At 38.6% G+C, this 17,106-nt stretch overlaps 1 long non-coding RNA gene across 1 annotated transcript; it reads left to right on the forward strand.

Annotated features, from left to right (window-relative positions):
• The first annotated feature begins 11,462 nt into the window (after positions 1 to 11,462).
• On the forward strand, positions 11,463 to 13,483 carry LOC309483959. Its single transcript, XR_014200690.1, has 2 exons — positions 11,463 to 11,662; positions 11,775 to 13,483. It is a non-coding gene; the product is annotated as an uncharacterized lncRNA (long non-coding RNA).
• Positions 13,484 to 17,106: the final 3,623 nt, after the last annotated feature.

Raw genomic sequence — 17,106 nt, forward strand, 5'->3', positions numbered from 1 at the left:
CATGTTTACAGATTGTGTATCCAACTGTTTTTGTTGTTTATTCAAAGATTTTTGAATATACATCTCATACTGTATATATGAATATGATACCTGTATATACAGTGCTATGCATACGTTTAGACACCCATGCTAAAGTTGACTAAAAAGAGGAATAAAAAATCATCTTTTGGAAATTGAACTTAATGCCTTAATTTAAATTAATTATTTAAAATAGCCCCACATCATCACATAGCCTTCACCATACCTAGAGATTGGCATGGAGTACTTTCCATAAGATCATCTCTCAATGCAAATCAAACCAGCTATTAGGCTAACTGAAATAAAACCATGCCAATCTCTAGGTATGGTGAAGGCTATGTGATGATGTGGGGCTATTTTAATTCCAAAGGCCAAGGGAACTTTATCAGGATGCATAGTATCCTGGATCCATGAAGTAACTGGCCTTTAAAAAATTCCTCTATGGGAATTTAACATAGGGGTGTCCAGACTTTTGCACCCTGTATTTTAAGGAAGAACATTTATTTATTTACGATACATTATTCATTCACAAAGAAAATTGGTGTCCTTAAAGGTTGGATTTTTCCAAATTTTTTTAATTAAGGCATTAAGTTCAATTTCCAAAACATGATTTTTTATTCCTCTTTTTGGTCAACTTTAGTATGGGTGTCTAAACTTATGCATAGCACTGTATGAAAGGGTTCAGAAACCCTTTATGATGTCAACAAATGCGAGGACCGTGACGTCGCCCGGCATGGCGCAGCCGGGGCCCCACCCTGGAGCCAGGCCCGGGGTTGGGGCTCGTATATGAGCGCCTGGTGGCCGGGCCTCCCCCCATGGCTCAGCCCAAAGGAGCGACGTAGGTGCGCCCTCCCGTGGGCTCACCACCTGCAGGAGGGACCATAAGGGGCTGGTGCATAGTGGATCGGGCGGCAGTCGAAGGCAGGGGCCTCGACAGCCCGATCCCTGGACACGGAAACTAGCTCTAGGGACGTGGAATGTCACCTATCTGACAGGGAAGGAGCCTGAGATTGTGCGTGAGTTTCAGAGGTTCCGACTAGAGATAGTCGGGATCACCTCCACGCACGGCTTGGGCTCTGGAACCACACTCCTTGAGAGAGGATGGACTCTTTACCAAATTTTGGAGTTGCCCATGGTGAGAGGCGGCGAGCTGGTGTGGGTTTGCTTATAACCCCCCAGCTCAGCCGCCATGTGTTGGAGTTCACCCCCGGAAGAGCTGGAGGAAGTGTCTAGGGAGAGGGAAGTCTGGGCATCCCTGCTTAGACTGCTGCCCCCGCGACCCGGCCCCGGATAAGCGGAAGAAGATGGATGGATGGATGATATATATGAATGTACACATGAAAAGGAAGAAATAATGTGTTATTCTGTTGTTTATTTATATCACAAAAATGAATAAATGCAAGTAATGAGTCCATGCTTTTTAAATCCATCTAAATTAATAGATGGAACTACAATGATAATTTGAAATTAAGCTTCACTATGTGAGAGAAAGAGAGAGGAATAAGAAAACATTAATACATCTGTCATCTGACCTTCCATGTCCATGAATCCATGGATGAATATCTAAATCCTGCTCAAATATCTGCATGATTTAGAACAGATCTGATTTGAACTGGCAAACAGTGTAAGTGCTCTTAAAAGGCATACTATCATTTGCACTGATATATGCACACATAACACACGCACACACACGTGCCTGAATAATTTTAGTTCTTTGCTTTATTCACCCTAATATTTCGACTGGATTTAAAAAGGATATTTTACATTTAAAAATGTAAATGGGTAAAACTGGTCTTTCAGTAAAAAATTACCTTCTCTTGGATTCACTTCATAATGAAAAGCTATTTATAAGGAAATATTAATCACTGCCAGGTGAGAAGGAGCAAAAGCTATTATTTTTTTAACTACTGTGAGTCTCTTTCATGGACTCGCAGTGGGAGTTTAATGAGACTTGAGCGGCGAGAGGATCGGAGTGAAGCTCAAGGTGTTGAAAGCGGATCACAGGGTGTTCCTTTCTTCAGTTCCTTCCAGCCCTACTTGACTTTCACAATGGACTCTGACGGGAGGAGGGAACAGTAATAATTTTTGCCCAACACAGACACAGAAAAAGAGAGCGAGAGAGAGACTTGTGCGTTGAAAGTCGCCGTCACCTTGAGAAGTCAGGGGGTCGTCATAGAGCCCAGAGCAAGACACATTACTCATGCTAATATCTGAACAAAAAGCAGCCGTCCAATTAAAAGTCAGCGACTCGAGGGATACGAACAGCAGCAATCCAATTTCCAGCAGGTCTCTTCTCCTACTGTTCCCCCGTAAGAGTGTAAAAGTCCATAAATCCAGCAGGACCTGCAGTGAATCCACTCATGCTTGAGAAAGAAGAAAAGGTCAGCAGGACTTGACATTAGGAGGGTTTGCTTTATAGAGCTGCCTCACCTCAGTACACACCTTCTGCCCGAGGCCAGTGAGGCGAGACATGCTTAAAACACACTACACCTTATTTAAGGTGATGACCGGCACACAAGGGACAGCGTACACAGGTTCAGCCAGTGGTAAAAAAAACAACTAAACAAAAACAACAACAACAACAACAAAAAAAAACAACTAAAAAAACATGGAAAGTGTCTCGAAGCTTGCAAGCTGAATGGAATTTGAGCACAAGTAGGACAGGCGTTCACATATACACAAGAAAAAAATAAGATGCTACTTCAAGTTGTCTGTTATCACCCGATTAAGATGAAAGAAAGCCACAAACTCCAAAGACTGTGATTCATTGCCTCAACTTGTACCATACTATCTGTTGTCATGTGTGGCTGTATAAGTTAGCACACAAAGACGAAAAGTTCAATCAATCAAAACAGTTTTTAATCCAATTACTCACAGAATACATCACGGGGGTAACATCCACATTACCAAGATGAGACCGGAGAAAGAACTGAACAAAACAGGGAGTATAATACATAGACTAAATGAGTTAATTGAATAACAGGTGAATAGAATCATTAATCAAGGGAACACACTGGCACACAGTAGGAAACTTGAGCTGCATGAGGCTGCAGGCTTCATATATAGTTTATACTCTTTATTATATACAGAAATGGACCATGGTAAACATATTTAGACAGTTTGTGAACTCTGTTTTGTTTTCAGACAGTTTAATATAACTTTCAAAAAATTTACATTACAAACGTTACTGACACTCATCAACAGCGGCTGTCATAGTTTCTAGGTGACAAAAACAGTACCTCCATAGGTAAGACTGTCCCATTCAACAACGCTCGGTCCAACCTTCGCGGCCTTCAAAGGATGCAGCCTCTGAATTGGGACACAGCTTATGTCACACAGGCAAACAGGAACAGGGAAAACTGAAACAAACCACTTTAAAACTCAAACAGAACAGATCATACATGTTGTAAGCTGTTGTTTTAATTTCTCTATTTATTTATAATTATTACATCTGGGGTGGCTATCTAATTAAATTTCCCATGTAGTGAAACTGTGAGTAAATCTCTTCCAAACTGTTTTCTTTAATTTAATTTCTTTAAAGTCCCCCTGTGGTGAAAATCTTTTAATGTTGTTTATATGTCTATGTGTTTGTTTTTTGTTTTTGTTTTTTTTAAATGTGCTTTAAGACAAACCATGTGCAAATTCATAAGTCAACACCATTGCTGAGTATTTTCTCTTTAAAACTGCGGAGAACCAAAGACAGTCTCAAAAACACGGTTTGAAATCGTTGGTGTTTCTGACGTCACAAACTACCTTGTAACCAATCAGGTCAACGTGTGATCGTCAACGAGTGGATCTCTGAGCTGCTGTGAGTGAGTGGAGGCGGGGCTCATTTGCATATTCATAGAGCCATGTATACTAAATGAGGCAAGGGTGTAGAAGGATTATTTTTTTATTTTTTTTATTTTAGTGATCAAAGTTGAGTTTTAAGGGATAAAATGATTGATTTCAGGGGGACTTTAACAATACTGTAATTTTAACAATACATACACATTTTGACAGTGATGTCATTTTTTGCATGCATGGTGGAACATTTTGGATAATTTAAATATCATAGCAAATAGTTTTTTGGTAGAATAATAAAAAATAAAAATAAAACATTTTCTCATTACTTGTTCATTATGTTTGGGTAAAAACATAATCTAATTACCAATATTACCACTATACCAATAAAGTGCCATTTCCCCTAAAACAGTGGTTATCAAATTGTGTACCTGAGTATATATGCATTGGCACAACACTCACTAAACCTCATGCAAATTGATATTTAAAAAAATAACTTTTTATGTAAACACTTTACCATGTCTTCTATTCACATCTAGATATAACTGAATGAGTCTCTTATACTCACAATGATCACAATGCCAAAAAAAAAAAAAAAAAAAGAAGTTTTTTCAGTCTAGGTCAACTTATAGGTTCACCTCATTGCTACTTTTAATTTCAGTGGAACTGAATTTTTGTTGCAGTTGATTGTTAGTTTTTCATTCTCTTTAATGGACTTTTAGTTTGTGTCACCTTATTTTCATTTGTTCTGTTCCTGTTTTCCATGTTCCCACTCATTATTTGCTACCAAAGTTAATGATTATGTTCATTACATGTTTTTAGTTGCTCGTTATCTTAGTCTAGTTCAGTCCTTTGTCTAAAACCAAAGCTATTGCATGTCTTAGCTCCTGCCTTGGATTGACTTTGTCTTGTTTATAAATAAAAGTATAGCTGCAAGTAGATCCACCTCTCCGCATCCTTTGTTAATTTCAACAAATATTTTTTTGCTCAATCAACTTAATAAATGTAAGTTCCTGTGTTAAATAATATCTAGCAATACCTTGTAAGAATCATGCTATAGACAGTTATGTTTAATATTTAAAACATATGGGATAAGCGAGCAAGAGAAGCCTGATCTCACCACTATTGCTACCGCAATCAATATGAAGCTATATACTACATACTATAACTGTCATATAGCCATTCACAGCCTGGGCACGCGCACCACTGATATTCTGATATTTAGTTCTTCATCTAATGATATACCAACATGAGTGTGTGTCCAGATACTTTTTCATACTTACTGTATTATGCCATATTACTGTTTTGATCATAGGATGCTGTTCTCTAGTTTCCCCTCTGTGACAGGATGCCTATCTTGCTGATAAGTGAAGTGGTCAGGTGTGCACCCAACTGACAAATATTTTTTCTAAGAACATTTTGCTAATATTTTTATAAAAACATTATTTCCGAATGTTCTATGAACATTCAAAACGGCGTTTTTTTTATTATATATATATATATATATATTTTTTTTTTTTGGTTATGCAAACATTTGTTTTTATCATTTTGCAAACATTATAGGAACATTACTTTTGAATGTTCTCTGAACATTCTGAAACTAGTAACATTTAAAAAAACATTAGACAAAAGTCCAACTAAAAGGTTTCAGATATAAATCGTTCCATTAACGATGTAAAAATCCAGATATCTTTGAACAAATGTTTTATTAATATTACTAGAAGAATTTTTGTTCATTCAGAGAAGCTTGCCAGAACCTTAGCCAAATTTCAGGAAGCGTTCCCTGTTATCTGGGAATGAGCGTGTGGCTGTTAGCAGGACGTGATCTCTGTGAGAAGATAATAAATAGCAGAGTCAGGCTGGTGACTGTGATGGTTGGCTAATGCCTCCACATTCCCCATCATCTCCAATAATGAGTCCATCTGCTTGCTGTGGTGAGCTGTCTCTCTCCATTTCACCTCCTGCTAATTCACACTTCTTGCCTCCTCACATGCAACTGCACATCTCTCCCTCCATGACATCATTCCTCTTCCACATCTCTGGTGCGTGGAGAGGTCACTAGGGACCCTGCTTACCAACAGGCTCAGATTGAGCTCACTGGAGACGTGTGTCTGCCCATGATCAGATCCTTCCCTTCCAATTACATTCAGGGATGCAGACGAACTGGCCCGGACACTCTGCAGGGATATCTTGAGATGCTGCATATCATACAATTCCATCATCTTTATCTGAAACCTTGCTGATACTGAAACCCCAGAATTGTGTGCTGATAGACCACCTGGGTGGAAATGTTTGCATGTGGATTGACGGATGGATGGAAACATACAGCGCCACAGCAAGTTCCTGTAAGACCAGAGCAGCAAATCTTCGACAACAGAGAAAGCTCGATTTGAAAGGAAATTATGTCTTTAGATTCCATTAGCTGATTAATTGAAAACATACATGTGCATATTACATCAGTGCCCTGAAGTTCGTGTGATGAGCATGAGATGAGCTGACAGACAGCAGGTAATCACAATTTTCAACAACAATTATGAAGGAACTGGCACCATTTTGAGTCACTCAAAAATGTTTTCTGATGTATTAGTGTTTTCTAAGTGAAACATTTTTTAACAATAAAATTCTCAATGTTGTTAAAGGCTTCTTGTGTGCAATTTGTGTTTCACTACACTGAAAAGAAATGGTGTAGAAACAATTTTCTCTCAGAATCTAGTAGTAAGTGCCATGGTCCCACTTCATATGAACTACTATGTCTATGTCTACTAAATGTACAAACATTTAAATTACTCATTTGATAGAATGCACTTATTGTGTATATACTGTAGATGTTTTTACATTGCTCATATATATATATATATTGCAATACAACATCAACACATAAGTACATTGAACCTAAACATTTGTTTTTCTGATGTAAGTACATAGTTAAGACACCTCATATAAAATGTGACCAATTTCACAAATAATTACAAAGAAACAGCAAGTAACACATTTAATTAAATGTAACATTGTAATACTGAAATTGTATTTTCTTATAAAAGGCACTCCAATAATCTTTTATTTACAACATCGAAAATGTTTTGATTTCATTTGGTAAAGAGAGCAGTCAATAGAATGAACAGTCTTATCTGTTGATGGTAGGATATGAAATTATGAAATGTATTAGATATCCTTGTTGGGGTAGGCCTGGAGTCCTTTGAATAAAGTCCTTAGGCAGTTGCAATACTTCACCCAAGCAAACTCTAATGTTCAGCACTCTTCAAGGCAGTGTAAGTTTGCCAGTGAAACATAAAATCCTGGTTAAGCAGAAAACCAAATGTTTCTTTAGGCAGGATCATTTAGAGAACAGAAGATGTGGTAACTCAAACTGAACTTGAACTGAACAGTGTTTTGGTAGCGACTCCTGGTGCCACGTGATTATTGTGAGTTGGGTACAAGCTTACACAGCTCTGCTACAGCAGCTGAGATGAAATGAAAGCTTGGCCGCTTTGAAAAGCTATCTGATGTGAGTGACAGGACATGTTTTTCAGATGGTACTGAACGATAAACGGGCATCACGTTCAGAAGAGCATAAGCCGAGCTTAGAGATTCACTGCCAAAACTGACGCTAATTTCAGACTCTTCAAGGCTGACGGACACGAGTTTGAGCACGGCTGATGCAAACATGAAAATCTGATTAATCATCATGCTGCTGTCTGTCACGTCTTTCCTGCCATCTTTCGCAACAGCATAACAATCTTTCTGCTGTTTCCCAATGTGTTAAAACATTTATTTCAGCACAAACTCTGAGGGTTATGAAACCAAAGGCTAGTTTATTTACAAGTCAGATCAAATTCTGAAACCAAAAACATGACATTAAACATTAGAATTACGCTTGTGTTCTTTAAATGTCACACAAACCATTTCTGCCATTGGAGGTGTTTCTTTATTACATAATACAATTCATAATCATTGGAATGTGATGGACGCTCATTATGTACTGGCATGTAGGGGCATTTTACTGAAATGTCAAAGAATTTATATTAAGCTGAGAAAAGGGATTTAGAGACTGTGGTGACCATACAGCCATACATGTGACATTTGCTTCTGGATGGAGATTGTCAAACAGTGTGCATATATTTCATGCACACACAGATGTTAGCCTGTTTCAGATGACTTGGATACAAGCATAAAGCTATGTTTGTCATTTAGATGCTTAAATATTAAATAATTTCTGCACCATTAGCATCACCAAACAGAACTGAACAGAAGTGAAGTTCCTAAATGTAATTGCAGGAGTAGTGAACCTATCTAATCTTTCAATTAATTGCCAGAGCATATAAGCAGCCGCTCACCTTGCTCTGGCATCAGCTGTTTTGGCATCCCTCCACATCCACCAACATAATTAGGCATCTTGCTACCAGACTCATCTTCCAAGCATTAGTAATCCCACTGGGGGGTATATCTAAGCTCAAGTTGACTTTCTCGAGCCTCTCCACTGCGGACAGCTAGCCAAATATGTTTAACCTTAAAGGACAAGTTCGGTATTTTACACTTAAAGCCCTGTTTTCAGATCGTTTCTGATGAAATAGAACGGTTAAGATTGAAATTTGGACACATGCTGCTGGCCCGAGAATTTTCGGTTTCTGTGGTAGCAACCCCCCACCTCCAGAATGGCTGCATAGGTGCACTGGAACAATCCTTCCTAAAACGCATTAAACTTTCGTTTACAAAGACGTGAAACTCACCGAGTGGTCAGGGGTGTTCACTGATATGCTCACACAAAAATCGCCAACAGGTTTTATCGTAGTTTTTGTCCAACTCCATTGACTTGTATTGGATGTGCTGTGAGGTACGGTATTACTCCGCCGCCGGGCTGGAGTGTCTATTATTTAAGCTCTCAACTTAAGAATGTACGGGTGTGAGGCGTTTGGAAAAATAGGTCCACAGTTTTACAACGAATGGTAAAACACCTGTTGGAAAGCTACCACAGAAACCGAAAATTCTCGGGCCAGCAGCATGTGTCCAAATTTCAATCTTAACCGTTCTATTTCATCAGAAACGATCTGAAAACAGGGCTTTAAGTGTAAAATATCGAACTTGTCGTTTAATAATTCCCTTCATCTTCCACTGGTCAGCCAAAGAGATAAGACTGCCACAAATTCCATTGGTTGATTCAGTGTTGTTGTTATTGTGTTGGGATGGTCATTAAAACAATAGCATCACAGTGCTACACTTTTCATGGGAATTGCTAATGTCTTATTTATAGCGAGAAAGCACTTTAACGTGCAAAAATGATGGACTTCAGCCTTAAACCAATAATTTGACATCGAGAAAATGCATGAAATACCATTATAAACAGGAATTAATTCCTGTCATTGATTTTAGTGTTCCTTACTGATACTATCACACTCAGTGACTCAAAACATTGAAAACAATTCTGCCTGACATCTAAAAAAAATTTTGGGCTACTCACACTGCCTGACATCAAGTGATTTAGAGTCTGAAATACAGCATGAGCTAATGTGATGGGCTAGCTTTAGCTCGTACACATATAATATGATACATGGCAACGGAAAGGCCAGTGGTATTATAATCTCATTCAGTGTGTGATAGAGATAGAGCAGGCTGTAATTATGATGCCTAATACACTCGGTTGTTATCCAGACCAGTTGATTAATCTGTTACGCATTACCTGGATACAGTTCAAGGGTGAAGAACAGAGATGAGGCTGCTAAACATCTTGCCATGTTTTTGTGTGTTAGGGTGTATATTGCTTTTTAGTACTTTTAATGACAACAATTGATGGTGAATTCATAGAGCTCAGATCCTGAATAATGACATAGTGGTACATTTTACTGGAGACACAAGACAGAATGCACAAAGAACAGGGTTCGAAATGACTTAGGACTCTTGGGGGGTCCCCTAAAATGTAATTATTAAATTATTAAAAATTCTGAAGACTACCTTGCTACACTATATACTGTAGGCAAAATTATATGGACCAATGTTGAAGGTGGGATAATGGTTTTCTTGGGATGTTTTTCATGGTTTGGGCTAGGCCCAGTATTGTAGTGGTGTCTGGAGAAGTGGCTATAATCTAACAGGTAAACCTCTAACTCTGGAGCAACAAAGTTACAAGTTCTTTTTCTTCTTTTTCTCTCCATGATGCAGGATTCTAAATTAAGAAAAATAATATTACCTTCCTAGATAGCTTACCAAGCTCTCATGTATAGTACCCATTCATGCTCAAATCACATTCACTTTAATCAACTCACAGACTTGATTTAAGTCCTGGTTATCTTTCGTAATCACTGACTGGACAGGTTGTTAAGCTAGCTTTGAATAACTAGTCTAGCTGCTAGGTCTGCTATTGAAGCTTGTTTCCGCCACATAATAAAACATTTTAAAAGATAATTGCGACTTTTTATCTCGCAATTCTGACTTTATTTCTCAGAATTGTGAGATATAAAGTCAGAATTGCGTGAAATAAAGTCGCAATTGCGTGTTATAAAGTCAGAATTGCGAGATATAGTCAGAATTGCGTGAAATAAAGTCGCAATTGCGCCTTATAAAGTCAGAATTCAGACTTTTTTTCTCTACTTTATATCATGCAATTCTGACTTTATAACACATAATTGCGAGTTTATATCTCGCAATTCTGACATCTTTTTTCAGAATTGTGAGATATAAACACAATTGTGAGATATAAAGTCCAATTCTAAGGGAAAAAAAGACAGACTTTTTTTACCTCAGAATAGTTTATATCTCACAATTCTGACTTTATAACACGCAATTGCGACTTTATTTCATGCAGTTCTGACTTTATATCTCCCAATTGCATATTATTAAGTCAGAATTGTGAGATATAAACATGCAATTCTGAGAAAAAAAGTCAGATTTTCAAGTATATTTCTCGCAATTGCGAGTTTATATCTCATGATTCTGACTTTATAACACGCAATTGCGACTTTACATCATGTAATTCTGAGATAAAAAGTCAGAATTGTGAGATGTAAACTCGCAATTGTGAGAAAAAAAGTCAGAATTGTGAGATTAAAAAGTCTCAATTACCTTTTTTTTATTTTTCACTCTGTGGCGGAAACAAGCTTCCAAAGTCTGCTGTTAGTTGGCAGATCATTTGGTTTCATACACAGCTAGCAAGAAACGTTGACAAACGTAGGCTACTCTTTTAATCATTACACTGGACATCTAGTTAATGCAACTTTTGATATAGGATAGGAACTCAAACTCCTAATATTTTACTATGAGCAATTATGGAGATATAAACAATCGAAGCACTTACAGGATTTTCATTCAGGATTTCACTCTTTGTGAGGTCTCGTTTTGCCGCGTTCAGCTACTTCAGCTACAGTGCGTGTCTGCGGGAGCACCACAACAACAATCTGTCACGCTATATAGGAACTCACTCGGCTAATAGCTGCCCTGATTGCTGCCTCGCGCTAGGAAATAAATAAATGACTGTTATAAATATAAAACGTCACTAAAGACCTATCATTTTCACAATCATTTTTAATTTTAAAATATATTTGCCGGGGACCCCCCAAAATCCAAAAATAAATTCTTATGGGGGGTCCCTAATGACTTAAGGAGGGTCCGGGACCCCCCCAGACCCCCCTCATTTCGAACCCTGACAAAGAAACAACATTGCAGCATTTGCTTTTATGTGTCTTTATTCATAATAATTTCATGAAATTCTGCATATTTAAAACAAATAAAAGGTACATGAAAATATACATATCACAAAACAAGGCACTTTAAAAAAACAACATCATGAAATCTAACATTACACAGATGTGGATATATGACCTAGAAAAATTAACCATATTTCCATCTTCTAATGTGTAATTAAAGACACGGAGTATCCAATTTAGCACATCTGCATCTTACGTTTCTCCCTGTCTGTATGTGAGACAGAGTATGTATTTAGCACATCTGCATATTACGTTTCTCTCTGTCTGTATGTGAGACAGAGTATGTATTTAGCACATCTGCATCTTACGTTTCTCCCTGTCTGTATGTGAGACTGATCTGACTTATGATCATTCAATATTTTTATCTTAGAGAACTGTAAAAAATACATATTTAAATGTGAATAACAACAAATGGTAACACTTTATTTTAGTGTCCTTTTTACACGTTACATGTACTAACCATATAATAACAGTAAATTATGTAAGGGATAATGTACATCCAGCCGGTTGTTCTCTCAAAATAAACCCCCGACAGGGTGATTCGCGTCGGGGACTTGAACAGCCTAAAGGTTGTTTATTTTGAGAGAAAAACCGACTGTGGATGTACATTATCACGCTTATTACACGGCTACTTGCCACATAAGTAAATAATTAGACACAAAATATTGATCTGAGTTGAAATATTTTATTAGCTCCAATCCAATCTACGGAGAGAGCAGTTGCAGCGCGGCAAGTTCAAACTAGATGGACATTCAAGAGATTTGGTTTACAGTCAATAGGCTACCACTTATTACACTGCACATAAATAATTATGGAGATAAGAGATATTGATTTGTATTTGTACCTGTTTGTATTTTATAATCTAACAGTGTACAAAACAATAGTCACAAAATGGCAGCATCTGCGTTTGAAGAGAGAGTGAGTCCAAGATAGTGGATGGCATAATTAAATAACTATACAAAATATTGATTCGACTGAGTTTTAATATTTTATTAGCTCACCAAATGCAAAACTTCCATGAAGAAAAACCGTTCCTTGCAGACATATAGCGCAGTCTGTTATCTGTTTTGAGCGGTTGTTATCTGGTAATAACATACTGCTGGGTGGCGCTATTGACCAATCAGAATCAAGCATTCCACAAAGCCATGTATTAAGCATAATTATATGCAACTAACCCTCAACCAAATCCTAATCCTACCCTAACCCTATAGTAAGTACATGTAGTTAATTAATATTACTCAGTACTTAAATGTATAATTACACTGTAACAATGACATCTTAAAATGAAGTGTAACCCAACAAATTTCTGATGTTCTAAAATGTGATAACCACAATGAGGATTTAAATTAAATTGAAAAAAAAAAAAAATTTTAAATAAAAGAACATAATGAAAACATTTTGTTTTAGTTCACTACCACATTTATAAATCTCTTACTGGCTATATATATATACCCAGTAAGAGATTTAGAAACGTGGTAGTGAACTAAAACAAAATGTTTTCATTATGTTGTTTGTACAGCAAACATATATGCAATTGTCTGTCCTAGGTCAGAAAATACAGGCATACCTTTTCTTCAGCTGTAAATCATTGTTGCTTATGATAAAAAAAAATTAAAAATACTTATTGCCATGCATAAAATACAAATGCAATGAGCACTTGGAGCCCATTGTTTCCTGGTGTCGTTATCTACCATTACGTCGTTTCCCTCGTCAAGTGATTAAATCGTGTTTTCTGTGCATCTGTAGGACAAACCCGTCAGAAACAGCCATATATTAATGGTCACTAATATAATATCAGATAGTTCCACAGCACTGTTTAAAAATCAGCCTTACTCCAAGACAGAGTCGGAAATGAGCGTAGAGTGCGAGAGAGAATAGAAGTGTGTGTGTGTGTGTGTGTGTGTGTGTGACTGAGAGAGAGAGAGAGAGAGAGAGAGAGAGTGTGACTGAGAGAGAGAGAGAGAGAGAGAGAGAGTGAGAGTGAGAGAGTGTTAGAGATAGAGAAAGCAAAGCAAAATACACTCACACGAAAAACAGGAGGCGAACAGGGAAGAGAGCAGAAGGCGAAGGATACATTTTTGCCTTAACCTGTGAGCGTTGTCGTGCTGCTCCACTTGTCGTGCCCAGACCGTCTGACTGCTCTGCTCCTCACACAGCTCCACAGAGGCAGACAGTGGGCATGTAGTCAGCGCGGTCGCGTCCTAGCCCTGGTAGATGTGTTCCCCAAGTGCCGCCTGATAAGAGGGGCTCAGAGCACCAACTAATTCACCATGAAACTGTCGCCAAAGCCTGACTGATTGATCACTGCTGAAGGAGAAGAAGAAGAAACAGTTGGAAAGGAGCTGATCCCCAAGAGATATGGCAAGGCGTGCCAGTTTCCCTCCAGCAGCTCAGGAAAAGAGTGCAAGAGAGAGAGAGAGAGTCTGCAATCCCTCTGATTCTCCACACGATGGCTGCTGGCAGAGAGCAGCTCCGCTGGTTAAGAGCGACGCAGCTGTGTCTCTCGCTCTCTCTCACTTGCGGCTTCCAGACAGCACTGGGATCGATTTAGGTCAGCTTGTCTGGGGCAGCGCTCTCCCCTGATTCACCCGCTAAAAGCGAGACTCCGGGAATCTATTATCCAGTTACAGGATGATCGCATATGTCCCGGAACAGGATAGGTCCGGCATGGGAGAGGCCTGTGGTCAAAGCCTTAAATTGGAATCAAGTCCATCACAACAATCCAGTGCCAAGCAGACCAAAGAAGATGCTTTCATTCCTTCAAGGAAGCGTGTACCTCTAGGATCGGCTGCAAGCATGCAAACTCTTTGGGGAAATGCTGTACTCCTCATGGAAACCCAATGTATAGATCCAAGCTTTTTCAAAAATCTGCCTCCAAACTTCACAGACACGGTCACGTTCTCTGAAGAAAGCCTTCCAAGCAAGAAGATGCTTGGAGAAGGAATAGTTTGGGAGAGACAAGACAAGAGAGCTGTCTCACTCCCTCCCTCCTTAAAACAGAAGCGAGTGCAGTGTGTGTGTAGGGTTGGAAATGTGTGTGTGCCTTGGCTGCCGCAGTGCGTCTGAGGGGAGAGAGGAGGGAAACTCGAGCAGTCCGACTCTGCCCAGAGACGCCCGTGCAAACTGGAGATACAAAAGCCAAATGATCGTAGGTCAGCTGACGCATCTGCCATCGCTCAGCATCCTACCCAGACCAGGACTGCCAGCATGGAGGTGAGGAGAGAGAGCGACACAGATAATCAAAGCACAGGGAATCCCTCACCAATGCATTTGACTGCCTGGTCCTGATGCTCTAAAATGATGTGGGCTTGTGGGAGAGCGCTCAGATCTTGGGGGCTTAGTCTCTTACTTGAATATGAGATGCCGCTTAGAGTGGAATATTCATTGGGGAGTCATAATACTTAATGTAATTATTGGTAAGGGGGAGACGTCATAGTGAAATAACTACACTGTACACATATGAAAAGAAATTTGCACATTTTAGGGGGGGTGGGGTGGATGAAAAGTCAGCTGGGTGAAGCATTCAAAAATAGAGTCTAGTAAGGACACTATGGACTATGAACAACTGACTGGTCAATGATTCCTCTCACAACACTGCCTTTACCAGTTTTTAGTCTGGTCTATAAAACCCAGAGAGGAACCTTTTTTATTACACAGTGATTTTCTATTGCGAAACAAACCATAAGGCATCTTCTTTCAACACAGTGCTCAAAAACCCATGCATGAATGTCCACAGCCTAAATCTCACAGTGTCAAGATTTTCTTAAACCCACACACTTTTGTAAGGTCAAGACCAATGCTGTAAAGGAGAGCAAGAACACAATAGCTCATCGGACGTGTTGAATGGGGAAAAAAATGGTGGTTAATTGCTCTGTGCTCTAAGTTCACTTCAGAGGAGTGCGCCTACACTGTGCTCAGGTGAAGGTGTTAATACACCATATGTCACTGTAATTGACCAAAAAACCTGCCTTGTCTGGCCAACACCACCTGCTCAACGCCACTCTTTTTTTCATCCTGAATAAAATGAAAGGCCTGAATGTTGTTGTTTTTTTTTTGTTTTTTTCATTGCTCTGAAAATTGTAAATAACATTGTAAATTGCTTACATATACAGCTTGTGTAAATTTGAGAAGTGTAAAGTGTATTTTGTCCAAATAAATATTTTATAGATCATGCTTTATTAACTAGAGATGATTATCAAATGTGTTTCTTATATCAGATATAAACCCAGACAGCAACATAGTGTCAGCCCAGATCCGGCCCACATCTGGTACATGTGGATTCCACGCGACCCAGATGTGGGCTGGATCTGGGCCGACACTATGCTGCTGTCTGGGAAACCTAATATATTGGTTGTTTATATTGGTTGCATTGGTTGTTTTTAAATGTGCTTTATAAATAAAAATTGTATTGTATTGTATTATATAGGCATATTATTAAGACAACATTTTAGCAACAGTTTTCGGTCTGAGCGGATATTACAGAGGCATGAAAAACAGCTTTAGCACTAACAGAACTATACTAAGAATCACATCAGCAATGAATCTCTGGACACTGACAATAAGCATTAAGTTTTGGAAAAAAAATCCCTGTAGCCCGGTGGAATGACCTTCCCAGCCCTTTCTGAACAGCCAAGTCTCTTAATTTGTATGCTTCTTTAGATGAAGGCATCTGCTGAATTTTTAAATGTACTTTCTTACAGAAGTCACAAGCATTAACTATCCTCATAATTGGTTGTGTTAAAGGCATATTCCAACTGTTATTGATCATGATCATGATCACATAAAGAAGAAAAGGACACATGAAACATCAGTGACATTAATTTCACTTCAGAATTTCATTCTGCTTTTGAATGAATGATAAAAACATCTGCCCTGATTTCCAAACGCAAGAACAAAACATGACAATGCTGTTTTTTGCATACACATTTCCTTAACATTCATGTTAAATACACAGGCAAATCAAGGAGGTAAAATGAGAGCAGATGAGCCCTCTCTGCTCAATGCCCTGCTTCTCTTTCTTGCACACACATTAACACACATTTCTTTAACCCTTATCTTTAATCTCCATTTCAGTTTTCCCCTTGTGGTCAAGTGTGAAGAGCTTGACGTTTGCCTGTAATTGGTGTTGAGTCACTTTGTCATTTCAGTGGAAAATGTGTACATTTTCATTCATTCATTAATTATTTTTTTTTTATGACTTATTTGGTCATATTTCGTTGTTGTTGTAGTTTTGCAATGCTTGTGGTGAGGGCCTGCAGTGAATTCATGTGCTTTTCACATTTGTCTCATCAGATGGTCACATTGACTACATCCTCACACATTTCATTGTCTGGTAGTGGCCACAAAATCATAGAATTTCAGCATTTTATCTCTTCTTTTCATTGCAGGTGTCAACATCAAGTGTACTTTATCAGGTGCGTGTTACCCTGCTCTCGCTATGCTTACACGCACATGTATGTGAGCTCAAAACAAGAGCTTCCACTGCATGTCTGGATGCCTGCCACCTACTTTTGTCAAACTCTTTTAAAGCTCCTCAGGGGACAGTGAGTTGTGGTATGTATGGACATGAACCTCAGGGGAATCCACTGTTCTGCAGATAAACATCTCTCCA

The sequence above is a fragment of the Leuciscus leuciscus genome (genome assembly GCF_965113295.1).
Source record: "Leuciscus leuciscus genome assembly, chromosome: 20".
NCBI lineage: Eukaryota > Metazoa > Chordata > Actinopteri > Cypriniformes > Leuciscidae > Leuciscus > Leuciscus leuciscus.